At 42.2% G+C, this 18213-nt stretch overlaps 8 non-coding genes across 8 annotated transcripts; all 8 read right to left on the bottom strand.

Annotated features, from left to right (window-relative positions):
* Positions 1-1206: 1206 nt before the first annotated feature.
* On the bottom strand, positions 1207-1279 carry trnaf-gaa (transfer RNA phenylalanine (anticodon GAA)). The gene has a single exon. It is a non-coding gene; the product is annotated as a tRNA-Phe (tRNA).
* Positions 1280-1709: 430 nt separating this feature from the next.
* On the bottom strand, positions 1710-1782 carry trnaf-gaa (transfer RNA phenylalanine (anticodon GAA)). Its single transcript has one exon. It is a non-coding gene; the product is annotated as a tRNA-Phe (tRNA).
* Positions 1783-2213: 431 nt separating this feature from the next.
* Positions 2214-2286, bottom strand: trnaf-gaa (transfer RNA phenylalanine (anticodon GAA)). Its single transcript has one exon. It is a non-coding gene; the product is annotated as a tRNA-Phe (tRNA).
* Positions 2287-4224: 1938 nt separating this feature from the next.
* trnaf-gaa (transfer RNA phenylalanine (anticodon GAA)) lies at positions 4225-4297 on the bottom strand. Its single transcript has one exon. It is a non-coding gene; the product is annotated as a tRNA-Phe (tRNA).
* A 933-nt stretch (positions 4298-5230) lies between these two features.
* Positions 5231-5303, bottom strand: trnaf-gaa (transfer RNA phenylalanine (anticodon GAA)). The gene has a single exon. It is a non-coding gene; the product is annotated as a tRNA-Phe (tRNA).
* Positions 5304-6240: 937 nt separating this feature from the next.
* On the bottom strand, positions 6241-6313 carry trnaf-gaa (transfer RNA phenylalanine (anticodon GAA)). The gene has a single exon. It is a non-coding gene; the product is annotated as a tRNA-Phe (tRNA).
* A 430-nt stretch (positions 6314-6743) lies between these two features.
* Positions 6744-6816, bottom strand: trnaf-gaa (transfer RNA phenylalanine (anticodon GAA)). The gene has a single exon. It is a non-coding gene; the product is annotated as a tRNA-Phe (tRNA).
* A 1941-nt stretch (positions 6817-8757) lies between these two features.
* trnaf-gaa (transfer RNA phenylalanine (anticodon GAA)) lies at positions 8758-8830 on the bottom strand. The gene has a single exon. It is a non-coding gene; the product is annotated as a tRNA-Phe (tRNA).
* Between the last annotated feature and the right edge of the window lie 9383 nt (positions 8831-18213).

Genomic DNA, 18213 nt, shown 5'->3' with positions numbered 1-18213 from the left:
GTCGGAGCGCACTTGGTCTTTGACAGATATAGCTCCCGCCCCCCGCTCGCTCCGATTAGCCGGCTAGGAAAGATGGAGAGCGAGCCGTAATTGGTCGACGCGTCGAAAGATGGTTTTCGCTCCGTGATTGGTCGGCGAAAGATGGATACGGCCCGTTGATTGGTTGTAGAAAGATGGATTTGCTCTTGTGATTGGCAGACGAAAGATGGATCTGGCGCTGTGATTGGAGTCGAAGATACAGTCGAGCGGCTGTCGGGTACCGCGATTTCGGCTCCTTCTGTGAGCACAGATACCTGTGAGATACCTCATGGACATGTGTGCCTCCTTTCACACTGTGATAGTTGAAAGAGGACAAGCTTGGTGAGGTTGAAAAAGATTTCACAAGGGAGGATTGCAATAGACTTTGGACTGAATACAATACCCATGGTGGAAACATTGTCTTCAAGCAAAGCCAAAAGTTCATACAAGGGGCCCTTCAATGACCATGGGACCCTGAAATGGACTTGTCAGTACCAAGAACAGAAAACTCTTTCTGACATCATGGGCAACCAAAAATGGACTTCAATGTGCCTTGCCTCAGGAGAGTCTGGCTAAAATTTGGACTCAAAGTGCCTACCTTTTTTTCAAGCTTCAAAGGTTTTCTGATCACTTGGCACACTGAGCTAACACAGGGAAACACAAATGTGTGCAGGCATGGCTTGTCTGCCGAAACCCGGGATTGAACAAGGGACCTTTAGATCTTCAGTCTAACGCTCTCCCAAATGAGCTATTTCGGCTCTTTCTGTGAGCACAGATACATGTGAAATACCTCATGGACATGTGTGCCTCCTTTCACACTGTGATAGTTGAAAGAGGACAAGCTTGGTGAGGTTGAAAAAGATTTCACAAGGGAGGATTGCAATAGACTTTGGACTGAATACAATACCCATGATGGAAACATTGTCTTCAAGCAAAGCCCAAAGTTCATACAAGGCCCTTTCAATGACCATAAGACCCTGAAATAGACTGGTAGGAACCAAGAACACAAAATGCTTTCTGACATCATGGGCAACCAAAAATGGACTTCAATGTGCCTGGCCTAAGGAGAGTCTGGCTAAAAATTGGACTCAAAGTGCCTACCTTTATTTCAAGCTTCAAAGGTTTTCTGATCACTTGGCACACTGAGCTAACACAGGGAAACACAAATGTGTGCAGGCATGGCTTGTCTGCCGAAACCCGGGATTGAACAAGGGACCTTTAGATCTTCAGTCTAACGCTCTCCCAACTGAGCTATTTCGGCTCCTTCTGTGAGCACAGATACATGTGAAATACCTCATGGACATGTGTGCCTCCTTTCACACTGTGATAGTTGAAAGAGGACAAGCTTGGTGAGGTTGAAAAAGATTTCACAGGGGAGGATTGCAATAGACTTTGGACTGAATACAATACCCATGATGGAAACATTGTCTTCAAGCAAAGCCCAAAGTTCATACAAGGCCCTTTCAATGACCATAAGACCCTGAAATAGACTGGTAGGAACCAAGAACACAAAATGCTTTCTGACATCATGGGCAACCAAAAATGGACTTCAATGTGCCTGGTCTAAGGAGAGTCTGGCTAAAAATTGGACTCAAAGTGCCTACCTTTTTTTCAAGCTTCAAAGGTTTTCTGACCACTTGGCACACTGAGCTAACACAGGGAAACACAAATGTGTGCAGGCATGGCTTGCCTGCCAAAACCCAGGATTGAACCAGGGACCTTTAGATCTTCAGTCTAACGCTCTCCCAACTGAGCTATTCCGGCTCCTTCTGTGAGCACAGATACCTGTGAGATACCTCATGGACATGTGTGCCTCCTTTCACACTGTGATAGTTGAAAGAGGACAAGCTTGGTGAGGTTGAAAAAGATTTCACAAGGGAGGATTGCAATAGACTTTGGACTGAATACAATACCCATGGTGGAAACATTGTCTTCAAGCAAAGCCAAAAGTTCATACAAGGGGCCCTTCAATGACCATGGGACCCTGAAATGGACTGGTCAGTACCAAGAACAGAAAACTCTTTCTGACATCATGGGCAACCAAAAATGGACTTCAATGTGCCTTGCCTCAGGAGAGTCTGGCCAAAAATTGGACTCAAAGTGCCTACCTTTTTTTCAAGCTTTAAAGGTTTTCTGATCACTTGGCACACTGAGCTTACACAGGGAAACACAAATGTGTGCAGGCATGGCTTGTCTGCCGAAACCCGGGATTGAACCAGGGACCTTTAGATCTTCAGTCTAACGCTCTCCCAACTGAGCTATTTCGGCTCCTTCTGTGAGCACAGATACATGTGAAATACCTCATGGACATGTGTGCCTCCTTTCACACTGTGATAGTTGAAAGAGGACAAGCTTGGTGAGGTTGAAAAAGATTTCACAAGGGAGGACTGCAATAGACTTTGGACTGAATACAATACCCATGGTGGAAACATTGCCTTCAAGCAAAGCCAAAAGTTCATACAAGGCCCTTTCAATGACCATAAGACCCTGAAATAGACTGGTAGGAACCAAGAACACAAAATGCTTTCTGACATCATGGGCAACCAAAAATGGACTTCAATGTGCCTGGCCTCAGGTGAGTCTGGCTGATAGTTGGACTCAAAGTGCCTAACTTCTTTTCGAGCTTTAAAGGTTTTCTGATCACTTGGCACACTGAAATGACCCAGGGTAACACACATGTGCAGGCATGGCTTGTCTGCCAAAACCCGGGATTGAACCAGGGACCTTTAGATCTTCAGTCTCACGCTCTCCCAACTTAGCTATTTCGGCTCTTTCTGTGAGCAGAGATACATGTGAAATACCTCATGGACATGTGTGCCTCCTTTCACACCGTGATAGTTGAAAGAGGACAAGCTTGGTGAGGTTGAAAAAGATTTCACAGGGGAGAATTGCAATAGACTTTGGACTGAAAACAATACCCATGATGGAAACATTGTCTTCAAGCAAAGCCCAAAGTTCATACAAGGCCCTTTCAATGACCATAAGACCCTGAAATAGACTGGTAGGAACCAAGAACACAAAATGCTTTCTGACATCATGGGCAACCAAAAATGGACTTCAATGTGCCTGGTCTAAGGAGAGTCTGGCTAAAAATTGGACTCAAAGTGCCTACCTTTTTTTCAAGCTTCAAAGGTTTTCTGATCACTTGGCACACTGAGCTAACACAGGGAAACACAAATGTGTGCAGGCATGGCTTGCCTGCCAAAACCCAGGATTGAACAAGGGACCTTTAGATCTTCAGTCTCACGCTCTCCCAACTTAGCTATTTCGGCTCCTTCTGTGAGCACAGATACATGTGAAATACCTCATGGACATGTGTGCCTCCTTTCACACTGTGATAGTTGAAAGAGGACAAGCTTGGTGAGGTTGAAAAAGATTTCACAAGGGAGGACTGCAATAGACTTTGGACTGAATACAATACCCATGGTGGAAACATTGCCTTCAAGCAAAGCCAAAAGTTCATACAAGGGGCCCTTCAATGACCATGGGACCCTGAAATGGACTTGTCAGTACCAAGAACAGAAAACTCTTTCTGACATCATGGGCAACCAAAAATGGACTTCAATGTGCCTTGCCTCAGGAGAGTCTGGCTAAAATTTGGACTCAAAGTGCCTACCTTTTTTTCAAGCTTCAAAGGTTTTCTGATCACTTGGCACACTGAGCTAACACAGGGAAACACAAATGTGTGCAGGCATGGCTTGTCTGCCGAAACCCGGGATTGAACAAGGGACCTTTAGATCTTCAGTCTAACGCTCTCCCAAATGAGCTATTTCGGCTCTTTCTGTGAGCACAGATAAATGTGAAATACCTCATGGACATGTGTGCCTCCTTTCACACTGTGATAGTTGAAAGAGGACAAGCTTGGTGAGGTTGAAAAAGATTTCACAAGGGAGGATTGCAATAGACTTTGGACTGAATACAATACCCATGATGGAAACATTGTCTTCAAGCAAAGCCCAAAGTTCATACAAGGCCCTTTCAATGACCATAAGACCCTGAAATAGACTGGTAGGAACCAAGAACACAAAATGCTTTCTGACATCATGGGCAACCAAAAATGGACTTCAATGTGCCTGGCCTAAGGAGAGTCTGGCTAAAAATTGGACTCAAAGTGCCTACCTTTATTTCAAGCTTCAAAGGTTTTCTGATCACTTGGCACACTGAGCTAACACAGGGAAACACAAATGTGTGCAGGCATGGCTTGTCTGCCGAAACCCGGGATTGAACAAGGGACCTTTAGATCTTCAGTCTAACGCTCTCCCAACTGAGCTATTTCGGCTCCTTCTGTGAGCACAGATACATGTGAAATACCTCATGGACATGTGTGCCTCCTTTCACACTGTGATAGTTGAAAGAGGACAAGCTTGGTGAGGTTGAAAAAGATTTCACAGGGGAGGATTGCAATAGACTTTGGACTGAATACAATACCCATGATGGAAACATTGTCTTCAAGCAAAGCCCAAAGTTCATACAAGGCCCTTTCAATGACCATAAGACCCTGAAATAGACTGGTAGGAACCAAGAACACAAAATGCTTTCTGACATCATGGGCAACCAAAAATGGACTTCAATGTGCCTGGTCTAAGGAGAGTCTGGCTAAAAATTGGACTCAAAGTGCCTACCTTTTTTTCAAGCTTCAAAGGTTTTCTGACCACTTGGCACACTGAGCTAACACAGGGAAACACAAATGTGTGCAGGCATGGCTTGCCTGCCAAAACCCAGGATTGAACCAGGGACCTTTAGATCTTCAGTCTAACGCTCTCCCAACTTAGCTATTTCGGCTCCTTCTGTGAGCACAGATACATGTGAAATACCTCATGGACATGTGTGCCTCCTTTCACACTGTGATAGTTGAAAGAGGACAAGCTTGGTGAGGTTGAAAAAGATTCCACAAGGGAGGACTGCAATAGACTTTGGACTGAATACAATACCCATGGTGGAAACATTGCCTTCAAGCAAAGCCAAAAGTTCATACAAGGGGCCCTTCAATGACCATGGGACCCTGAAATGGACTGGTCAGTACCAAGAACAGAAAACTCTTTCTGACATCATGGGCAACCAAAAATGGACTTCAATGTGCCTGGCCTCAGAAGAGTCTGGCTGATAGTTGGACTCAAAGTGCCTAACTTTTTTTTCGAGCTTTAAAGGTTTTCTGATCACTTGGCACACTGAGATGACCCAGGGTAACACACATGTGCAGGCATGGCTTGTCTGCCGAAACCCGGGATTGAACCAGGGACCTTTAGATCTTCAGTCTAACGCTCTCCCAACTGAGCTATTTCGGCTCCTTCTGTGAGCACAGATACCTGTGAGATACCTCATGGACATGTGTGCCTCCTTTCACACTGTGATAGTTGAAAGAGGACAAGCTTGGTGAGGTTGAAAAAGATTTCACAGGGGAGGATTGCAATAGACTTTGGACTGAATACAATACCCATGGTGGAAACATTGCCTTCAAGCAAAGCCAAAAGTTCACACAAGGGGCCCTTCAATGACCATGGGACCCTGAAATGGACTGGTCAGTACCAAGAACAGAAAACTCTTTCTGACATCATGGGCAACCAAAAATGGACTTCAATGTGCCTGGCCTCAGGAGAGTCTGGCTAAAAATTGGACTCAAAGTGCCTAACTTTTTTTTCAAGCTTCAACGGTTTTCTGATCACTTCGCACACTGAGCTAACACAGGGAAACACAAATGTGTGCAGGCATGGCTTGTCTGCCAAAACCCGGGATTGAACCAGGGACCTTTAGATCTTCAGTCTGACGCTGTCCCAACTTAGCTATTTCGGCTCCTTCTGTGAGCACAGATACCTGTGAGATACCTCATGGACATGTGTGCCTCTTTTCACACTGTGATAGTTGAAAGAGGACAAGCTTGGTGAGGTTGAAAAAGATTTCACAAGGGAGGATTGCAATAGACTTTGGACTGAATACAATACCCATGGTGGAAACATTGCCTTCAAGCAAAGCCAAAAGTTCATACAAGGGGCCCTTCAATGACCATGGGACCCTGAAATGGACTGGTCAGTACCAAGAACAGAAAACTCTTTCTGACATCATGGGCAACCAAAAATGGACTTCAATGTGCCTGGCCTCAGGAGAGTCTGGCTGAAAACAGAACTCAAAGTGCCTTTCATTTTTTTGAGCTAGAAAAAATGTTCTCTGATCACTTGGCACACTGAGACAACCCAGGGAAACACACATGTGCAGGCATGGTTTGTCTGCCGAAATCCGGGATTGAACCAGGGACCTTTAGATCTTCAGTCTAACGCCCTCCCAACTGAGCTATTTCGGCTCCTTCTGTGAGCACAGATACATGTGAAATAGCTCATGGACATGTGTCCCTCCTTTCACACTGTAATAGTTGAAAGAGGACAAGCTTGGTGAGGTTGAAAAAGATTTCACAAGGGAGGATTGCAATAGACTTTGGACTGAATACAATACCCATGATGGAAACATTGTCTTCAAGCAAAGCCCAAAGTTCATACAAGGCCCTTTCAATGACCATAAGACCCTGAAATAGACTGGTAGGAACCAAGAACACAAAATGCTTTCTGACATCATGGGCAACCAAAAATGGACTTCAATGTGCCTGGCCTAAGGAGAGTCTGGCTAAAAATTGGACTCAAAGTGCCTACCTTTATTTCAAGCTTCAAAGGTTTTCTGATCACTTGGCACACTGAGCTAACACAGGGAAACACAAATGTGTGCAGGCATGGCTTGTCTGCCGAAACCCGGGATTGAACAAGGGACCTTTAGATCTTCAGTCTAACGCTCTCCCAACTGAGCTATTTCGGCTCCTTCTGTGAGCACAGATACATGTGAAATACCTCATGGACATGTGTGCCTCCTTTCACACTGTGATAGTTGAAAGAGGACAAGCTTGGTGAGGTTGAAAAAGATTTCACAGGGGAGGATTGCAATAGACTTTGGACTGAATACAATACCCATGATGGAAACATTGTCTTCAAGCAAAGCCCAAAGTTCATACAAGGCCCTTTCAATGACCATAAGACCCTGAAATAGACTGGTAGGAACCAAGAACACAAAATGCTTTCTGACATCATGGGCAACCAAAAATGGACTTCAATGTGCCTGGTCTAAGGAGAGTCTGGCTAAAAATTGGACTCAAAGTGCCTACCTTTTTTTCAAGCTTCAAAGGTTTTCTGACCACTTGGCACACTGAGCTAACACAGGGAAACACAAATGTGTGCAGGCATGGCTTGCCTGCCAAAACCCAGGATTGAACCAGGGACCTTTAGATCTTCAGTCTAACGCTCTCCCAACTTAGCTATTTCGGCTCCTTCTGTGAGCACAGATACATGTGAAATACCTCATGGACATGTGTGCCTCCTTTCACACTGTGATAGTTGAAAGAGGACAAGCTTGGTGAGGTTGAAAAAGATTCCACAAGGGCGGACTGCAATAGACTTTGGACTGAATACAATACCCATGGTGGAAACATTGCCTTCAAGCAAAGCCAAAAGTTCATACAAGGGGCCCTTCAATGACCATGGGACCCTGAAATGGACTGGTCAGTACCAAGAACAGAAAACTCTTTCTGACATCATGGGCAACCAAAAATGGACTTCAATGTGCCTGGCCTCAGGAGAGTCTGGCTGATAGTTGGACTCAAAGTGCCTACCTTTTTTTCAAGCTTCAAAGGTTTTCTGATCACTTGGCACACTGAGATGACCCAGGGTAACACACATGTGCAGGCATGGCTTGTCTGCTTAAACCCGGGATTGAACCAGGGACCTTTAGATCTTCAGTCTCACGCTCTCCCAACTGAGCTATTTCGGCTCCTTCTGTGAGCATAGATACATGTGAAATACCTCATGGACATGTGTGCCTCCTTTCACACTGTGATAGTTGAAAGAGGACAAGCTTGGTGAGGTTGAAAAAGATTTCACAGGGGAGGATTGCAATAGACTTTGGACTGAATACAATACCCATGGTGGAAACATTGCCTTCAAGCAAAGCCAAAAGTTCACACAAGGGGCCCTTCAATGACCATGGGACCCTGAAATGGACTGGTCAGTACCAAGAACAGAAAACTCTTTCTGACATCATGGGCAACCAAAAATGGACTTCAATGTGCCTGGCCTCAGGAGAGTCTGGCTAAAAATTGGACTCAAAGTGCCTACCTTTTTTTCAAGCTTCAACGGTTTTCTGATCACTTCGCACACTGAGCTAACACAGGGAAACACAAATGTGTGCAGGCATGGCTTGTCTGCCAAAACCCGGGATTGAACCAGGGAACTTTAGATCTTCAGTCTGACGCTGTCCCAACTGAGCTATTTCGGCTCCTTCTGTGAGCACAGATACCTGTGAGATACCTCATGGACATGTGTGCCTCTTTTCACACTGTGATAGTTGAAAGAGGACAAGCTTGGTGAGGTTGAAAAAGATTTCACAAGGGAGGATTGCAATAGACTTTGGACTGAATACAATACCCATGGTGGAAACATTGCCTTCAAGCAAAGCCAAAAGTTCATACAAGGGGCCCTTCAATGACCATGGGACCCTGAAATGGACTGGTCAGTACCAAGAACAGAAAACTCTTTCTGACATCATGGGCAACCAAAAATGGACTTCAATGTGCCTGGCCTCAGGAGAGTCTGGCTGAAAACAGAACTCAAAGTGCCTTTCATTTTTTTGAGCTAGAAAAAATGTTCTCTGATCACTTGGCACACTGAGACAACCCAGGGAAACACACATGTGCAGGCATGGTTTGTCTGCCGAAATCCGGGATTGAACCAGGGACCTTTAGATCTTCAGTCTAACGCCCTCCCAACTGAGCTATTTCGGCTCCTTCTGTTAGCACAGATACATGTGAAATAGCTCATGGACATGTGTCCCTCCTTTCACACTGTAATAGTTGAAAGAGGACAAGCTTGGTGAGGTTGAAAAAGATTCCACAAGGGAGGACTGCAATAGACTTTGGACTGAATACAATACCCATGGTGGAAACATTGTCTTCAAGCAAAGCCAAAAGTTCATACAAGGGGCCCTGCAATTACCATAAGACCCTGAAATGGACTGGTCAGAACCAAGAAAAGAAAATTCTTTCTGACATCATGGGCTCTCAAAAGATGGACTTCAATGTGCCTGGTCTCAGGAGACACTGGCTGAAAGTTAGACTGAAATTGTCTTTCGCTTTTTCAAGCTTCAAAAGATTTCTGATCACTTGGCACACTGAGACAACCCAGGGAAACACAAATGTGTGCAGGCATGGCTTGTCTGCCGAAACCCAGGATTGAACCAGGGACCTTTAGATCTTCAGTCTGACGCTGTCCCAACTGAGCTATTTCGGCTCCTTCAGTGAGCATAAATTCATGTGAAAAATCTCATGGACATGTGTGCCTCCTTTCACACTGTGATAGTTGAAAGAGGACAAGCTTGGTGAGGTTGAAAAAGATTTCACAAGGGAGGGTTACAATAGACTTTGGACTGAATACAATACCCATGGTGGAAACATTGCCTTCAAGCAAAGCCCAAAGTTCATACAAGGGGCACTTCAATGACCATGGGCCCCTGAAATTGACTGGTAGAAACCAAGAATACAAAATGCTTTCTGACATCATGGGCAACCAAAAATGGACTTCAATGTGCCTGGCCTCAGGAGAGTCTGGCTGAAAACAGAACTCAAAGTGCCTATCTGTTTTTTTAGCTAGAAAAAAATGTTCTCTGATCACTTGGCACACTGAGACAACCCAGGGAGCCCAGATACATGTGAAAAAGCTCATGGACATGTGTGCCTCCTTTCACACTGTGATAGTTGAAAGACGACAGGCTTGGTGAGGTTGAAAAAGATTTCACAAGGGAGGATTGCAATAGACTTTGGACTGAATACAATGCCCATGAGGGAAACATTGCCTTCAAGCAAAACCCAAAGTTCAGACAAGGGGCCCTTCAATGACCATGGGACCCTGAAATGGACTGTCAACACCAAGAACACAAAACTCTTTCTGACATCATGGGCTCTCAGATGATGGACTTCAATGTGCCTGGTCTCAATACACCCAAACCCAGGATTGAACCAGGGACCCAACCCTCTTCCTTTATTTGTATTACTTAATTATTTTTTAAAATATTTATAATCTTAGACTTTTTGTGATTGTGTTTTTCTTTTGTTTGCTTGTCTCCCCCCCCGGTTTAAGTTTTCTACCACAATTCATCATTTCATTTATCTTTTGCAAACAAGACATGTATATCTCATCTCCCCAAAACAATTCCCTAAAAGCAACTTAAATGGTTTCTTACCATTTTTTAAACAGCCAAGGTCTGCTGAAACTACTTAAGCTGACAAGCCTTCTTTTATTTTAAATGTCATCACTCAAATTTTATGCATTTCAATGTGACTTAGAATGACTTTGATGAAGGCGGTTGCTTGAACCATATTCTGTCTATAATTATCCAGAATTGTAAATAATTATTTCCCAGAACTCTCTTATGTAACCATGAATAAATATAACTTTTTTGGCCAGGATTAGTGGCTGTTCGATCTGCTGGGAATGGTGATCTTTTTTCTAGTTTGGTTAATTGCTGCTCTGAAATCATTCTAATAAGAACAAATACCCTTGGTGGGACACCCCACCCCCCACTCTCCTTCTCTATCTGAAATAACACACACTGCCTGAGAGAGGGGGAAAAGATTGAAGTGTTGCCATTAATAAGATATTAAAATGTCCCACTTTCTAATTAATCTCACTGATTACATGCCACTGTCATTGGATGGCAAAAAGTGTCTTTGCATGCTAACATACTGGAGGAATGGGAACGGAGGAGCTACTCCTCTGGGGTTCCTGCCAGACTCCCCCGTCTCTGTAATGAACAGATAATCTATGCATGATGCATGCATTAAAGATTAGCCCTGCACCCTCAGATAAACATTGCTTTACTTAACTAATGGACAATCAATAGCCATATGGCAAAAAAGGACTCTTTAAAACCTGTTGAGCTGCATATTCCACTATTGTGTTATACAGAATCATGTACTTTTGTTTACAATGATAATACATATTACCGAAGTGAAATTGCCTATGTGGGTATTTTCTAGGAGGGGTATTGTCCTTTTTAGGATAAACTATCCCTTGGGTACTTTTACATAATTCAAATAAATTTATTTTCTCACGCTGGTGTTTTGGAAAACCCCATTTAAGCCTCTGTCTGAAGTAATGCCCCTTTAAAGCTCCCTGCTTCACAAACCCCTGCCCTCTGATTCGCCAGGCTTGCCTGGTAATCTCTCCCACATTTCCTTCCTTTTGATTTTAGTTTCTCTCTCTTTAGAGATCAATAGCACATTAATCAATAATGGAGCAGCGCTGTCAGTAGTATTGGAAGGTAAAGAATACTTGCATTCAAACATCAGTGTTTCTTTTTTCCTCTGTTGAAACTCTATTTTTCCTTTGACAAAGGAAATGAGAGGGAAAAAATATGAAAATAAAAGGCCAGAAATCTGTAGATAAAAAAAAAAGTAAGTTGCAATAAAACCTCTACAGGTACATTAGTTGCTATCAAAACTATTCCGAACAAGAATTAAACTGGTGAGTGAAATGGGTACTGGTACTTTTAAAAAGACCCACACAAGCAACCTTGGCAAAGCTTGGTTGCTTGGCCACTGCCCTTCTTTCTCATTCTGTTCCTCAAGGCTCAGTACTTGCTCCTTACTTTGATTCACTACATTTTCTCCCCTAAAGGAGCATAATTTCATGACATTGCCTTTATTTCACTGCCTCTTTGATGATGCTATGATCTGAAAGTTGGCCATGTAGAGAGCAGCTGGAACACTGGACTCTAGTTTGTTTCAACCACTGCCGCTGAAGCTCTTGTGATGTCATTCTGTGGTTTTCCCTGTACGTGATCAGAATGTGGTAATTTCTTGCAGAGGAAACCCTTGAACACCCAGATTTTGATTTGTCTTGCAAGAAACTGGTACATCTGTATTTGTGTAGATTGTATTCAACAGCTGAAGGACTGCACCTGCACTTCCCGGCTATCTGGCGGTATCTGCACTCTTCCTGGCTGAGAATCTGTATATCCAGGTGTGTTTCCTGCATTCGTTCCTTGTTTTAGTCACTTTTGTCGCTGAGGAACTTTCAAATGTGCTGATTTTATGTAGACTGGAAGCACAGCACCAAAAAAGTGTGTCTTAAAGTGAAAAAGCATAACCTTCATTACTGAACCACTGGTACCAAAATGATCCAATACTCATAACTTCTTCAGTATTTTCACCAACCAACCAACCAATCAGTTTTAAGTTTTAATGGCTTTTTTATTTTTTAGGATTGGATGACTGTACTAAAAGAAATTACACTTGAAGACCATGGAGTGATTCTAAATGCAATATTTCACAAATGCATATATATATCAACTGTATATCAAACTTACTTTGGTCATGCTAGACTTTGTTTGAAAGAAAACATTTCTGTTTCCTGGAGCACAACCAAATTTTTGCATCAACAATAACATCCTAGCGAATCAGTGAGTATATAAAATTGTCTTATTTTTCTTCTCTTTATTTTTTACCATTGTTTATCATATTCAGCACAGTGCAGAGCTTAAGTAGTGAGGTTAACTTGACTCTTAAGTGATGACATTAATCACATTACTGAGAAGTATAAGGACAGTTAAACATTAAATAAACATAATAAGCCAAGTGATTGATGTCTTGTGATCTCATTCACTAATGCAGGCCTTGTGCGTTTATCACTTCATGAGCACTGTAGGAAAATAGTACCATTCATCACTGAGATGACTATGATACTGATATTAATATTGTGTGTCTTCATGCACCGCTACTCTACTTAAGACTATTGGATTTAACTGAGTGATGTTTAATTTTTGAATGTCTGTTGCCAGTTTAAGGGTCTACCAGTGGTTGTCTCACCATCAAAATGTTAAAATCACTTTTTTTCATAAAAGACTTAATCCTTAGCAATCCTGCAGAGATAATTTTATTTTGTGCTCAAATGTATCACTTGGATTTGGGTTTCTGTTTGCAGCTTACATTTGGTCCACTTTGAGTGCTGTGGATAAACATTTCAGATGGCTCTATGTGGGATCTAGCCTCTTTCTTGTCAAACACCAGGGTTTCTTGAGCTTGATTGGTATCAGTCGCCTCCCCAACAGCTCCAGTGTTAAATCTCATTTAGCAAACCTGACAATTTAAGATCAAATGAAACAGACAGAAAGAAGGGCAAGATAGATGTTATTTTCAAGGTGGATAGGGTAAAAGAGAAAAAAACTGCCTTCAAAAATGTATTTAGATGGTAGCCCTGTAGCATGACCTTGTGATTAAGAAGCAGTGACTCTACCACTGAACCACAGCTGCCACACATGTGTTTGTAACTAAAGCCCAAGATGCAAGTTACAAAGCATTAAGTGTCATTTGCATAGGTTTTTTCCACGCTTGTATTCTGACATCTGTAGAGATACAGGAAGCAGGAAGTGGGGAGACTGCAAAGAAGGCAAATAGAGTAACAACATGTAAATAGTTTCTCTTGGAAAATCCTGTGGGGATTTCCTCAGAAATTTATAGCTGGAAGATTCTATATATTGTTCAAATATTTTACAAGATTCTATATATTGTTCACATATTTCACAATGTGCATTGATGAGTTTTATTTGCATATTTGTATGTTGTACTTTTTTTTTTTCTCGCTTCGAAGATGACTTTATTTTCATGCACTTGTCTACTACTCACTTACATCACTGCAATTGCTAATTATGAAACTGCTGTGCCTTATATCTGAATATTTAGGTGTTTAATGAACACTGTTGACATTTATCCTTTACAATCTAAGAGTTGGATCAGCTACAGCATTTAAAAAAATAATGTTTTTTCTAGTTCCACTCCAGTTCAGTTGTCACCTTGACGACTGAAATACACCAGATTCTTCTGAAGCGTGACCCCGTTGCGCTGTGTCTTGACTGCGTTTGTCGACTTATACCGGCTGCATGTTCAGTCTGGCAAGCTGCATGACTGACAAACAGCTGCAGTCATGAGACTGAGAAGTTCCCACGCTTCACACTCCATTGATAAGTCTCTCTTTATTCATGTTGGGCTGTAGAACCTCAAACCTGTTGACTCCTGGTCTGGTTCTGCTCATTATGTCCGTTTATCATTGTAGTCAAGCAAAATACAACCTGATTTCGACACATACTGTTTTGTTTCGAAAGTCACTGGGTGTTTTTTGATAGTTTCCAGTCACAACTTCCTCTCCTGCTTGATCTTTCATACGCTGAATTTTTGCATCACAGCTTTGCGTCTGTCAAAAATAGGATGGCTGCGTATTACCAGCAACATGATGGGCCAGCCAACCAGCTAGACCAGATTGATTAGTAAGAAATCTATTTGATCTGTTTGCTGTAATAGAACGGAGATGCACAGCAGACGCATCCAGTGTATTTTAGCCATGGGTCTTCTACTGTGAACAGGGTCATCAAAGCAGCAGTGTCAGTTTTCGTCCATGCTCCTCAAAGGGAGTAAGGCTGTCACTTGTCACACTTGAAAGTTAACAAATAACAATGTTTGTAATTTTCCTTTGCATTCATCTGGGGTCCATAATTAGAGAGGCTAAGATGAGGGGCTGTTTTAATTGCACTCCCTTGCCACCTTGTGGCCTGGAGTCTGCACAGTGTTGTACATTACTTTTAGCCAGGCGTGTGTTTGTTTTGTAATAATATTAAGATTGGATCAAAATTAATTGTCCTTGTTCAAGACAACTTTTTACTGGATACAATCTGCCAAGGTAAGGTATTTATCAGTATAGTTGCGTAGCACTACAGTTTGAAACGTGACATCAAGCAAACGTCGTAACAGCTGGCTATATGTTGGCAACATAGGCAGCCTAGTGCCCCGATGTATCTGTAGGCTGGCATGACAACAAGTAAACACTGTCATTTTTTAAGTAGTTTAGTAGCCATTTATGTCGATAATGTGCAACGTTAGTAAATCCTGGTTAGCTGTGTCCTGCCAGTCGTCTACAAAGCAGAGCTAACATAACCTCATTCTTCATTTCATTGATACACTCTCAAGTTTGAACAGACCACTGCAGACAGCCCCTTTAATTAATTTATCCATATTGTGTGTTTACATGCTAAAATTGTAATGTATTATTTTGAAAGTGATGTAAATTAGGGAGCTGGGTAGAGGGAGATGGGGAAAAAAAAGGTCATACTATTTTTTTTTTAAATCTTCAGCGTTAGTTTTTTTTTTAAATGGGGGAATAACATGAAGAAAACCCACACAAAATAAATAAATAAATGAATACGTAAATAAATAAATGAATAAGTAAATAAATAAACATGGTTTACTTTGTTGGCAGAATATGCCAGGATGGCCCTGTCTCCATGTCTTACACGCCTGCGTCATACACATACACAAACAGGACACTGATTCTTAGGCCTTCTGTAAGATCTCACCAAATTCTCTCTCACCGAGCTTAGTAGCTATCCATGTGCATGCCAGCTTTGCTGTTAAACTAAATCATTTACTCCAGCAAAACAACACCATTGCCAAAGAATTCATCTAGCAAGCACTCCAAACTAGTCAAGAGCTGTGGGAGTGTGTTTGAGTGTGTTCAGATGTGTGTTTGTGTGCCCTGCACCCGCTAAGGTCCCTGTGAATTCTTCATTTTTCATTAGCTGTCTGCTGTTTAATTTGGTCCTGGCACTTGTGACTCACGAAATACACATTCACACCATCACACGGTTACAAAATACTCAGACACTTAACGCAGTTTCAAAGTCACTGGGCAACAGGCTGCTCGCTCGCCACCTCTTTCAGCAAAGTAGAGAGCCCCCACTGGGCCACTAGAGCATGCTGGGAGATTAAGCTGGCTCTCCAGAAGAGTCAGAGCAGAAAATAGCCACCACCCACCCATTGCTACAAGGGGCCATTCAAACTTTTTCCTTTATTTTTTCAAATGTTCACACACTGCAGTCACACAAAAGAGAGCTAAATATGGTAAACTCATCCACATTACAAGCTGATATTCCAGTAAACATGTCTCACTTGATACTGTGGAGCACATAATTTACTATATATACCCACTCAAAAGTATAGCATACTTAACCTTTTGTTCCTAGAGCACTTTTGGTGCAATACGTCTGCAGTTAGGAAAGTAAAATTTGTCTTATTCAAGCAGTAGAGGCTGTCTACAAAGCCAGATTCCACTAGAAAGAATAAAGACTACACCTTTTTTAGTGTATTTAATAAAATAAAATAAATAACAACCAAATCAACAACTCTTTTCAAAGTGATATAGTTTCTGTTCATGTGTACACATCGGCAGGTATCTACCACAGTGAAGTCACATTTTTTTTCCAGGCACAACCATGCATTCTTACCCTTTTTTTTGACTTGTCTGGAATGATTCACTTGTGTGACACAGTGGGGTTCAATGGTCTATTTTCCAGCCCACAAAGCAGGTGTGGCAGGAAGCAAGTGCATCTGCTCACTTTACAGCTACAATGTGTTACAATGTGACACTACATTTTATGGGACCTATAAAATAAAATTATAAGCAATAAGGAGGCCCATCATCCTATAAAGTTTGCCAAGAATGCTGGAGAGCATGTTGCATGAGGGCTTGTTAACATGTAAACACTTAATGCTTATGCAGATCAACCAGCATGGGTTCATATGTGCTCCTCAATTTTATTTTATTTTTTTAATTTATCACTGGATTTTTTTTTTTTTTTTGCACTGACAATTCAAACCACAGTCTACCATCTTTCTGCTCCTCTTGTCCCTTTACTCTAGCAACCCTCCAGCCCTCTAGATATAGGGACTAATGACAGATAGAGGTAATCAATGCGCTGCACGGCTCCTGCTAAGCCCCCCTATCCTATTCTCATGCATTACTGGCCTGTCTCCTTCATTACCTATTCAACCTCTCCAGTTCGCCGCATGGCTAATCCTTTCTTTAGCTTTCCATCCCTCTCTCCCTCTGTCCACAACTCACTTTATCTCACTATCCATTCCCCAACTCCACTTCACCCTGCCTCTTTTTTTACTGTAATAGCCCTCTTCAGTTACTGCTCTTCGTGGTGTATCTCCCACTGCACACTTGCCCCTCAACCTCCAGCTACCTGTCTTCTCTTTTAAATTACAAACAGGACACGTTAAGGGCATTTTTAATCCCAAACCTTTCCTAATTACTGGAGAAAATGAAATATTTAACTCATAACTTCAGTTTGCTTCCTCAGTACAAGCAAAGATGTGCTGATGCAGTAATGGCTCCATGAAGGAAAAGTTCATCCTTCTTATCTTTCAAGGCTGAATCAGTATATCTTATCTGCTAAACAGTCGTCTAATGAAGTCCCACACAAGGCTGAAGATAGTGAGATGCATAATCATTTTGTCTTACTGTGCCTCATTAGATCCTTGTCTCAATGTCATGCCTGTCATCAAGTGTACGAGTGTGTGTGTGAAAATAATTTGCATATGTGCATTACTATACTCTGCATGTGTGGGTTTTTACATTTTATGCCAAGATTATGCAATTTGTAGTGTTATATTCTCTAATGGTAATAATGTGATATTATCCCCACAGGAGTGGTGAGTCATCGAGTTTTATTATGCACTTCACTCCTAACCATTACAACAATTGATTTTGTAATTGGATTGCATTCATTTTCATTTTGAGTTTTTATGACTACTCAATGATTTTATTACCATTTTATTCAATTGATCATTATCATTGCTATTATCCTCATCATTGGTTCCTTCTGGGACATACTACAGCTGTTGAGACAAACACTGGTAAGCAGTGTTTATTTTAGTTTGTTTTCATCAAGGTCAGCCTATTGCTAATATTCTCTCTGCTCACCCCCCCCCCCCCCCCCCCCCTTTTTTTTTTTTTTTTTTTTCCCTGTCTTTCTCTCTGGGACACCCACAGGTTAGCAGAAACACTGGTACAGCGTCAAAGCCTATGATAATGACAGTTTTCCCTTCTGCTGTGCCATCACCATCTGGCATATCTTGAGAGGGAACTATGACACATGCACGCACACACACACACACACACACACACACACACACACACACACACACACACACACACACATTTAAAAAACACACCTTGCGACATTGGTCTCTGCAGGTTCAAGGCAAGCATGCTGTTCATCAGTGTTTGCAATCTGTTTGCTGGTTTAGGCCTCCTACCCAACTGTTACCCAACAGTA

Source organism: Halichoeres trimaculatus, unplaced genomic scaffold, assembly GCF_033239565.1.
Source record: "Halichoeres trimaculatus isolate MK-OKI-2021-1 unplaced genomic scaffold, fHalTri1.1 fHalTri1_scaffold_9, whole genome shotgun sequence".
NCBI lineage: Eukaryota > Metazoa > Chordata > Actinopteri > Labriformes > Labridae > Halichoeres > Halichoeres trimaculatus.
Note: the sequence above shows the minus strand (reverse complement) of the source record. Positions and strands in the feature narration are given on the sequence as shown.